Genomic DNA, 12087 nt, shown 5'->3' with positions numbered 1-12087 from the left:
ATGCATGTTTAGTGTATAAGGAGGTCGGTCTACAAATAGATTTGCATGACATATATTTTTAGTGCCGTGTATTGAGTTTGTAGCACATCATAACACGTGTATCAGAAATTAGTAGTCAAATAATACGCTAGAAGATCTTTTTAAATTCTAAGGCTAGTCCCAGTGCAAGGTTTCATTGCACTGTTTCCAAGAATGCCACATCATCCCATGAGGTGTATTCTCATGAATGAAACAGGGAGTCCCAGTGCACAGTTTTATTTCACGATTTCATAGGATGCCCATGATATTTAATTGTGAGGTATGTGATTGGATATGGTTAGATGAAATGAAACTCTATAGCCCCCAATGCAAGTTTCAATAGGTTTCATAGTCTTGGAAACAGTGTATACACAGTTTCATCCAGATGAAACTCCTTCCCTCTCTCACTTCATAACTACCATGCCATGTCATCACATATGTTGATGTGTCACCGTATTTAATGTGCATGAAACCTCTATGAAACTCCCACTGGGATTAGCCTAATACACTATGTAAAAAGAAAGGGATTCTTGTTTTTTGTGTCTTTCATTATAGTTGGAAGAACTGAATAATTTGTTTACTTGTCTTGTAGGGAAACACTAGGTAATTGTGTTGTTGTTTGACTATAGAAAAAAATTGTAAGTTGTAACTTGTTATTTGAGTATTTTAACAATTCTAGTCCTAATAAACACTTGTTATTTTTTATCTTTTTTTTGGTATGGTAACATTAGGTAATTTGTTCTTGTCTGGCTATATAAATTGTTTTATGTTTATTTTGTTGGGCTGATCTCTGTAAATCTTTCTTGCCAATATGGACCAAACCACGGCCCAATTATCTCATATGTCTCGCAGGCCTGTTACTGGGGTTTCTAAAACAGGCCCGTTAGCACAACTGAGCTCAAAACCATCTAGAATTTGTCCTCTGATCCTCCATATAGTCGCCTGAAAAAAAAAACTTATTTTCAGGCACCTGAAATATAACACCTCCCTATTCCTTCAAAAAAATATACTTGTGTAAATATGGATGTAAACCTCTCTTCATGGCCTGCATCTTGTAATTTGATCGGTAGCGCTAACCATGGTGCGCTCGTTATCTTCCTACGTGTGTGTGCCATTAAGCTCCAAATTAGCTTACTCAAATGTGGCATTATATTACTACTTTGATAATATTCTTCTTTTTCACGTAAGCCAAACACAATAGTACATACGACTATACGAGACTGCAATATCTCAACTTCTCAGGAAGTGCTGGTCATGTTATGAACTTGTGTGGCACGTCTACATCAGTACACATAACATGCAGATCACTTCATAAATTACTTCGCCATAATATATCATAATAGCAGAAAAACATAGTATAGATGAAAATCCAAGCATTTGAGGCAACACTTTTAAAATACCACATGAAATTTGAAAATATTTTGAAAGAACAATTGAATTTCAGTACCAAAATAATAAATTCAGTAGACTTTACTTGTTGGTCTTGTACCCATGTAGCGCTTCAGCGGATTTTTTTTATTTTTAACCTTTTTTTTCTTTATTTTTAAAAATAACCTCAGCGGGGTTTTATTTGCAGGGCGTAACCCTTTTGGCCGCGCCAGACCGCCTGGCGCGGCAGGAAGATGCTGCCGCGCCACATGCACTGGCGCGGCGGCCCCCTGCCACGCTGGCGCGGCGAGTCGCGGCGCCAGGTGGGCGCTGACGTGGGCGAGCGTTCGCCGCGCCATCCCGCCTGGCGCGGCAGCTGCCGCGCTGGCCCGCCTGGCGCGGCAGGGCCAACACTAAGTCCGCGCGCCGGCTCCCTTCCTCCTCCCTCCCTCTTTTCTTCCTCCTCCAGAAACACCACACAGCAGCACCTTGCAGCGCCGGCCCCCGCCACCCCACCCCCAAATCCACCAAAAATCCGGTGTTTTTGGTGGGGGAAAGTAGTGGGAATCGATCCCTGCTTCGTGTGGAAGGTATTCCCCTACTTATTCTCGTGTTTTACCGTTGCATTTGGTAGATCGGAGGATGTTTAGGTGACTTAGGGTTAGGTTAGTGATTTGAAATTTCAATGAAATGCAATGGTGTTTTGTGTTAGATGATACGTAGTTCATACGCAATTGAGTCTCTGCCCGCGATATTGACGTGTAGAACTCGTTGAATGCTTCGATTTAGGTATATATTCATCCAATTGTGTGGTTTACATGACATGTATTTTTTTTATATGTTCAATTAATTAGTCTCATTTTTGTTTCAGTGTTTGTATTTTGTAGATCGATTGTTTACATTTTATCAAAATGATGTATATAGCTAGTATGGATTACGTGTGTAAATTTTATTTGTATATTAAATTTGTTGCACTTGATTTCCAGGTGAGATGGTGTCGTTTGGTTGTGAATACAAACGGCGTAGGTGGTATGTGCGTTATGTGGGCGAGTCCAATGTTGCTGGTCCCGTACCTCCTGCTCTTCCGGTACCACTTTGTAGATGTGGCGCGCAAGCAGAGGTGAAACAATCAAGGCATCCAAAGACAGCCGGAAGAGCCTTCTATGTATGCAAATGGACTTTTGATCCATTGCCTGCCGCACCTTGCGATTTCTTTCAGTGGATCGATGGACCCGACAAATATGATCATAGGATCCGCCTATTCCCATATCATAGCACAGAGCTTAAACCATACCATCAGTTTAGGCGGTGGGTTCCTCCTCCACCAAACCCACCTAGGATGACCGATGAGGAGAAGCAGGAGGCTGCTTGTAGGCGTGTGAGGGATCCTCCCATGTGCAAGTGTGGTATTCCTGCTAAGCTTATGCGTCCTAACTTAGGGGATCCACCTAAGTTTACTCCATTCTTTCGATGCTCCCTAAAGACTCATGTAAGTATATTACGAGAATATTAGTATGTCGTTTAGCTAGCAGTTATAATTTTGCAGTATATTGTTCATACTTTAACTTGATGTTATTGCTTGGAAGTTGGAGCAGCGTTTTGTAGTTACTTTACATATGAGTAGTTCACGTCGTGGGTTTTTTGCAGGATGGGTGGCCGTTGTGTGATTTCAATGAGTATATATACGGCCCAATGGCAATGTGGCCAACAGAGAAGGAAGTGCGGGAGTTTGAAAGTGAAAATGCACCGTGGCCATGTGTGTCCTCTCCTAGTGATAGATGCAAGTGTGGTATATTGGCAACAGAAGGTGTGGTGCCTTCTGAACTTGGATATGGTTCGTTCTGTGGAAATGCACATGGCGATTACTAGGTTAGTAACTACTCGTCTCTTATGTTTTATGAAGGTTGTAACTTGATTCAAATTTGTAAGAATATTTAATTGTTGTTGCATGGACATGTGATTGGGAAGATTTTTGTGGTCGATATGATTTGTTATTAAAGTTGGGAAATACATCGGAACCATGGAAGTCAAGGAAACAACAAGAAATTAAAGAAAAGATTAGGAAGAAGTATGATGTGCCTATTCCTGACGATGACTTGCTTTGGGGAAAAATATATCAAGATATGGTGCATGAGACTGGAGTGAAACCTAAAGGACTTTATGCAAGGTAAACTATTATTAAGTATTGGAGGCAAAATAGATCCAAGTATCCACGACCTCTAACTGAAAATGAGAAGAGAGAAAATAGGAGGAAGTTGCAGGAGGAGAGGGAGTTGGAGAAACAAAGGTTGATGGAGGAAAGAGATCGCTTAGGTTATGTGGTTGATCCGAATGTGAAATACCCTGAGGGTTCATGGGAACAATATTTGCAGCAAGTTAGGGCAAGAAAAAGAAGGCTTGAAATGGAAGAGTTACAACAAAAAGCGGAAGAGGCACAGATGGAGACGATGAAGGCTCTTGTTGCCGATTTACCTGTTGGTAAGGTTAATGTCGATAAGAAAGGCAAGGGAGTTGTTGTTGCCGGAGATGATGATGATGATGATGATGACGACGAGTTACTATATGAAGGTGACTCGGACTAGATGAACGTGTTGATGTAGCTGGATCATGTTTCTCTGTAGCTGTGAAAACTATGTAGAACATTATGTTTATGTTTATTCTGGAAACTACAATTAGTTGTCAAAAATTATTTTCATTTCCGAGAGAACTATGTTCAAACGCATCAAAGTTTGCCGTGACATGACTGGCTTCTTGTGGTTTTGGCGTGCTGTTTTCCTGACCTCCTGTCCACGGATCACCGTAGTCAATCTCCATGCATCTTCCCGACCCGGAAGGAATAAGGTAGACCTGAATGGAAACAAAGGCAAACCGATGAAACATCCCGACTAGACGACGACGTAGTGAACTATGCGAGAGAGGCCAGGCCGTGCACAGACCAGCGTCCAATTTCCACGCGTTTCCTTGGGTCGCTTGCAGGAAACCGGACGGTAGATTCCTTGGTTCCTTTTTATTTCATCTTTTTTGTGTTTCTCACATACAGCACTTCTCAGGCAGCTGATCTGATTTGCTACCTACTCCTAGTATTCTGTACTACTAGCTGATCGAGTGCGTAGAGAGTGAGGTAGTGGAGTGAGAATCACTGTAAACGTGTCGAACGTTTCGTAACCCCCTAATTTTCAACTTTTGCAAATTAATAAAATTTGTTAGAATTTACAAGAATTTAATTACTTTTGCTTAAAGATTTAAGGAATTTCTAAGGTTTTATTTAATTTCTTGGGCATTTAAATCTTTTCTAAAATGAATCATAGGAGTTAATCAGGCGCATTGATTTTGGTCGTTTGAATTAAAATTAGTATTTGAATTAGGTGGCGGGGGGGCCTTGCCGCGCCAGGCCGCCTGGCGCGGCAGGGGTGAGCTGCTGCGCCAAGTGCAACCTACTTTCAGTAGGTTTCGCCGGGGCGGTGGCCGGCCTTGCCGCGCCAGGCGCGGCCTGGCGCGGCAGGGGTGAGCTGCCGCGCCAACTGCAACCTACTTTCAGTAGGTTTCGGGGCGGTGGCCGGCCTTGCCGCGCCAGGCGGGGTGAGCTGCCGCGCCAAATGCAACCTACTTTCAGTAGGTGTCGCCGGGGGCGGTGGCCGGTCTTGCCGCGCCAGGCCTCCTGGCGCGCCAAATGCAACCCACTTTCAGTAGGTTTCGCCGGGGGGGTGGTGGCGGCAGGGGTGCGCTGCTGCGCCAATTTTAGTAAACTTTCATTAGGTTTCGGCCCAGGGGGGTGGGGCGTCAGGAGCGCGCTGCACAATCCGAAACGTATTTTTGTGCTGAACATTTACGGAAAAATACACGAACTACAAGTACATCATGGAGCAAACATATAACATTGTACGGACATAAAAAAACGTAACAACCAACTTAGTCTTTTACAAACGTGACATGAATAAACCTAACAACCAACTTATGGAATAATTGGGCACATGCTAGGTTCAGTGGCGTGACCGCCGCTCATCCGGAGGGCTAAAAGGATCTCTTGGGCGACGCTCCCTCCTTGGATGCGTGGGCAGCACATTGGCGCTGCCAACGTCGGTGTGGTCCCGGGAACGGCGACGCCGGCGTGGCAACCGGGTATGAGTTGCAGGTTCCTATTGAATAATTGGGCACAAATCATAAAATTTGTATGACACTTCGGGACCGAACATTAAAATGTATAATTGAATTTGGAGGAACTTCTGAATATACCTGGCTGGACTCTCCCTGCGTCTGAGTCACAGGTGGAGCATCGTGAGAAATCTCGAGTTCCTCACCATACGTAGGGTCATCATCCTCAGACTGCTCACCTTCCGAGTCCTCGCTTTCCTGAGGGGATGCGGGTTCCTTACCTCGCGATCTCTTGCTAGGACCTGCCGCAGTGGACGGTGTTGCAGCCCTGGGGGTAGTCACCAATGCAGTCCGACGTGATCCTGAAGAAGTACCCTGGACATTGCCCCCGTCGTGCGCATCTGAGGATGTCATGCAGTTCATCCTCTGCGCCATTCGCCTGCAACTTTTACGAACCCTCTGCCATATATTCACGCAGTAGTTTTCATTCCATAAGTGATCAATGTGACGATACTATAATTACAAACCGAAAGCTTACCATGTAGTCGTGGAGAGGTGCACGCTCAGGCTGTGTCCCATGGCGTGTCACGGTGTCGTACGCGTCAGCTATGTCAGCGTCATCATCAGACGGTGCATCCTCAATGGGCACATTAGTCCAAGATGGTTTCACTTTGGTTCTCGTCGAAGTACAGTACCATCTTATGTACTCATTGTTGGGTCGCCAGTACGGTCCACCTTCAGGATCGCATCCTTCCTTGTTCTGCCACAGGTGGATGTACCGGTCATGCTTCACCCTCCAATTATTTTCCTTGTACCGCTTTCTGCGGTCGATACTGCATCAGAAATTAGTGAAGTATTAGTATAACACGTTAATTGCGTTAATTGAATACCCTCCAATAGTTATTTATTCCTGCGTACCTGTGCAGCTGCTGCGAAGTCGATAATTCCAAAGGAGGGCACGGTTGCATCCTCCCAAACTGCCGCATCACCCTATGCGGCATATGAAACTCTACCACGTAGTACAGTATCATTGGGGTCGTGCACCTCCACAGCTCTCTATCTCTGTAGCACGTCGGTGAAAAGACGATATCGCTAAGCTGCTGACGGTCATACGGTTTCCATTCCACCTTCAAAAATTTTCACGCAATACTTATTTCATCTACCATTATACGCAAGTTAGCTTAAAAAACTATTATGGTTACCAAATTACCTGGTGCTGCGTGAGAACATCAAACTCGTTCGTGTAGGCCCTGTAGCGCCTATCCGGATTGCCACGAACGGGCCGCACATGCTTCCACACGTGATAGAACGTGGGAAGAGCATCGTCTCGATGCCATGGCTGAAATTGCAAGTAAGTCCAATTGGTCACATGATACAATAGTTTTTCGAACATTAACGTAGAAAAAGGAATTAGCCGTTGTGACTTACATCGACACGGAGGCGGGAAGGTCGACCCACGGGCATTCGCTCCCAAATCCATATCTGGAGCATATAAGTGCACCCTCCAACATTGGAATCTCTCGCTGTGCGCCGGCAAGCCTCACATAACTGTCTGTACAGCCAGGCAAGAGTCGCTGAGCCCCAACTGTAAGTGGCTATGTTTTCCCAAACTTGACCTAGAATGGGGAGAACCATCCACGATACTGTGTTCCCAGCTGCATCTGGAAGGAGGAATGTACTGACAAAGTGCCATAGCCACACTCGAGCAAAGCGCTGCACGACCTCGTCATTTGCTCCCGGAGGACACACCTCGAAGTGCTCCCTCAACCATGCCGAGCTAACACCGGACGTCTTCTTCGAGCTATCTCCGCCCTCTGGCTCTGGCGGCCTAATCCCAATATGCATCTCGACCATATCACGCCAATTCTCATTCTGGATAATACCTGTCACTGGCTGCCCATGCAGTGGAAGGCCGAGTATCATAGCCGCATCCTGCATTGTGATGGTCATTTCTCCGAAGGGCATGTGGAACGTGTGAGTCTCCGGACGCCACCTGTCGACCATAGCGGTCAACAGTGGTCCGTCCATTGGAGGGAGACCCCCCACGACCTGAACAGCGATATCCAAGAAACCTGCTCTCTGCAGGTACTGGGCGTACCGCTCATCCCACCTAAGTGGTGAGTGCACCCTAGCCCTGAGTGGTGTCAAATTCTGCAAAACATTATAAGATTATTACCAAAATGAGAAGTCAATCCAATTGTGAATAACGGGCTTCTAAAGTGGTAAGTAACACAAATATGATACAAATGACATTTGCAGTATGAAATTGTTTACATTCTACACAAGCGAATAGTAACGATAGGCACATCCTTAATTAATTTATAAGAACATTTCATACGAAAATCTTGCAATTCTCATCCTAAGGTATGCATTCATCAGCAAAAATTAGCAACCATTGTTATACCTCATTCATGTCCGCGAGGTGGTGGGCACGGTGGTGCAAGTCGTAAGCAGCCTCAAGAAGAGGGTACCCCGGGGCCGCCATCCTAAAGAAACAACATAAATGATCGTTAGTAAAAAGCTTCATTACATGATAAGTACGGAAAATATGATAATGTACTACTATAAAAAAGATAAAATAATAGCCACGCATAATACAAGCAACGCGCATACCCAATTGTTCGAAGTACTGCTCGGTCTAGATTTAGTGCCTTTTGATTTTCTACTGCGGCATGTGCAATTCCTGATGATCTTGTGGCACTTGGAGCAACGATTTTCCGACTTGTCAATATCAAAATCACCAGTATCATAATCTGCAGAAAGCCTCCCTTCCGACACGTCCATCTCGCCTGTGAAACGCTTCTTCTGCCGCCTTCCTACTTTATTTCTCATTAAACTGGGGTTAGGCACGTACCCTACCCCTTCATATGCCGGCCATTGTGACGGATCTAGGTAAGGTTGAAAGCTTGATTCCCAAATTTTGATGGTGTGCTCCCTAGAGTACAACGGTGACATGTACATGGGGCTTTCAAAGTTAAGACCTCTTGCCTTGCAAGCTGTAATGAAGTGTGAACATGGAAGGTGCAACAATTGAGGAACATTGCAGGTGCACGAAACTTCGTGCAGATCCACTCTATAGTGTCGGCCTCCATGACTCTCACCCCCAATGTTAGTCGTACCGTAACTTCTTATAGAATACACCATCCTTTCTGGCCCGTACGGTTCTGCTAAGTGGTGCACGGATCTAAGCTCAGCCTCTGATAAATAATTATCTGCAACTTGTCCAATTCTATAGCCTTGATCTAACATTTCACGTGCCTTTCCCCATCGGTTCACAAGTAGCGTTGCATTTTTCGAATGTGTATTCATAATTCCAGCGACGGGCCTACTTCGGATGCCTTTAAAAACTCCATGAGTGATTTCGAGAAGTTCGTGGTCATATACCCCACCGCATCCCGCCTCATCGAAAGCTGCGCCCATTTATCCTTATCCCCAATTTCACCCTTCAACCATTCTTTTGCGTCGTCGTTCAAGTCCTTCACTAAATCTTCTAACTTCTCACGAAATTCTCTCTCTGTATGAACCTTGCATAATAATTTCAATTTTCCAATCACACGATTGCTCTTCTGCCGACGCGACATGTTGGCAGCAAAGTGCCTCATGCACCACCTATGCACAAGCGGTGGAAAACCATCAATGTGGTCCTTCGCACAATTTAGAAGCCCATGATGCCTATCTGATATCATACACACTATCCGTGAAGGTCCAAGAACATGTACCCGAACAAGTTTCATAAACCATGACCAACTCTCATTATTCTCACTCTCGAACAAGGCAAAAGCAAGAGGCACAATCTGTTGTTCTGGATCTACAGCAACTGCCATCATTAATGTACCCTTGTACTTGCCAGTCAAGAATGTACCGTCCACCAGTATCACAGGACGGCAATGTTGAAATGCCTCACTACATTGAGGGAAGCACCAAAATACCCTTTGCAGTATATGCTTCAACACTCCATTGTCAGGAAGCATCATGCCACATGAGTCGATCCACCATTTAACTCCGGGATTGTAGTAGGTTATAGCTGAGAGTACCCTAGGAACCATGCCGTACGACTCCTTCCAGTCGCCCCAAAGCAGGGCAACAGCGTGTTGCTTCGCCCGCCAAGCCTTCGAATACTTCACACGGTACCCACTAAAGATGAAGATGGACTCCACGAGTGATGGCACCGATGTCTCGCTGTCTTTACGGATAATGCCTAGGATACGCCGTCCAAGGTACTTTGCTGTGCACTGTACATGCTCTCGCTTCGGCTGTGACGACCGACAAGTATGCGGTTGCACAACATTTGAAATTCTCCATTGTCCGGTGCTTGATATTAGCCGAGACCATACACGCCAATGGCATCCTTGCTTGCACATCACATTGTATCTTAAGTTCTTGTCAGAGTGAACTACGCTAAAAGGTCTATGTAACCTCACCGCGTAGTCAGTCAAGAAAAACTTCAGCTCCTCAAGACTATTGAACTTCATCCCCTTCTTAATCACTGGACTCTCACCAATGGACGTCCCTTCGGCATTCACCATACTAGATTCACATATTGCTTTGTGAACCATACTTATGTCCTTATCATTGGGAACGGATGGCAGTTCGACATCACATTCTTTTAACATCCGCAACTCACACTGGGTGTAAGAAAAACAATCGTCCATACGACGAATGCCTTCTACATCATGTACGGTTGCGGTGTCAAATTGCAGTCCATCCCCTTCATTTTCTACCCCGACGTTCTCATATTCATGCCCACCACTCTCAAATAGTGATTCCTCCTCTACCTCCTCTACCTCCTCACCTACTACCCCATCTTCCTCCAATTCACAATCTTCGGAACCCATAGAGACATTATCAACATCTATATTTGTTTCATCCCTCTCAAAAATGTTATTGGGAAAATCATCATTGGCAATAGCCAAGTCAAAATCACGTTCTGTTTCACCTAACACGTGATGCAACATTTCTGACTCCTGGGTACCATTATGGTTCACTACCGTCACTTCCTCCCTCATGACAACATTTGGGCCAGGCATACGAACAATTTCGACTATAACCTCCAAACATGCAACATTAGCTTCGTGCACAACATCCTTATAGTGCTTCCAATTCGCATTGGATGCTAACTTCATGAGAACATAATGAGCTCTAGCTTTCCCACAATCAAAACGACCTCTCAAACTGATCTCATCCACTCTACATCCATACTTCGTCATTACACGGTCAACTAAATCACTAAAACTTGGAGGACCATCAAATATTTCAATTGACTCATTCATATTCTCTAACTCCCCATTTTGTTTCACAACACCACCATGAAAAAATCGAACTAAACGATCCATCTACAAAATACAAACATTTCACCATATCATATACACTACACATTGCACATATTCGACATATCAACTACACACATTACATATATTGGACAAATTGCAAACAAAAAATACACATATACATTGCACTATACGATTCAATGAATATATCCTTAAATCAATAAGTTCTACACGTCAATATCGCGGGCAGAGACTCAATTGCGTATGAACTACGTATCATCTAACACAAAACACCATTGCATTTCATTGAAATTTCAAATCACTAACCTAACCCTAAGTCACCTAAACATCCTCCGATCTACCAAATGCAACGGTAAAACACGAGAATAAGTAGGGAAATACCTTCCACATGAAGCAGGGATCGATTCCCACTACTTTCCCCCACCAAAAACGCCGGATTTTGGGTGGATTTGGGGGTGGGGCGGCGGGGGGCGGCGCTGGAGCTTCGGGCTCGGGCGTTTCTGGAGGAGGAAGAAAGGAGGGAGGGAGGAGGAAGGGAGCCGGCGCGTGGACTTAGTGTTGGACCTGCCGCGCCAGGCGGGATGGCGCGGTGAACGCACGCCCACGTCAGCGCCCACCTGGCGCCGCGACTCGCCGCGCCAGCGTGGCAGGGGGCCGCCGCGCCAGTACATGTGGCGCGGCAGCATCTTCCTGCCGCGCCAGGCGGTCTGGCGCGGCCAAAAGGGTTAGGCCGTGCAAATAAAACCCCGCTGAGGTTATTTTTAAAAATAAAGAAAAAAAGGGTTAAAAATAAAAAAAAGCCCCGCTTCAGCAGGACTTGAACACTTCAAAAGTAACAGCAATGAATAAATAAGAAACCAGATCAACATATTAAATATACTAGAAAACACAAAGGAGAAGGAAAAGATAATAAATAACAAAAGGAAAAAAGGGACCATTTTGGAAAAAAAAGAATGAATGAAGGTAAAAAAACGGATTCAGAGTATACATTAATTTGAAGGAAAAGACACATAGTAACCGTAAAACATGAAAAGCAATAAAAGGGAAACCCCCATATAGCAGAAAATCAATGCAAAAAAAAATTGCAGCCCATGAAATCCATGAAGGCACCAACAAGAAGTTTTGTGTGTGCGGCCTCGATAATTCAGTGGCCTGCGGCGTGCCTATCCCCCCATGTTGCCGTCCGGCCCGGGGCGGCTCCCGCGTCGCTTTCCTTGGCGCTCCACTCGATCTTCCCTCGCATTTCACGTGCTTCTACCAACGCCTACAAGGAGACGAAACACACTAGCACAAGCCGGCGCCGAGAGCCTTCTGCCCCGCC

This window comes from Setaria italica, chromosome IX (assembly GCF_000263155.2).
Source record: "Setaria italica strain Yugu1 chromosome IX, Setaria_italica_v2.0, whole genome shotgun sequence".
Classification (NCBI taxonomy): domain Eukaryota; kingdom Viridiplantae; phylum Streptophyta; class Magnoliopsida; order Poales; family Poaceae; genus Setaria; species Setaria italica.
This window is presented reverse-complemented; position numbering follows the sequence as displayed.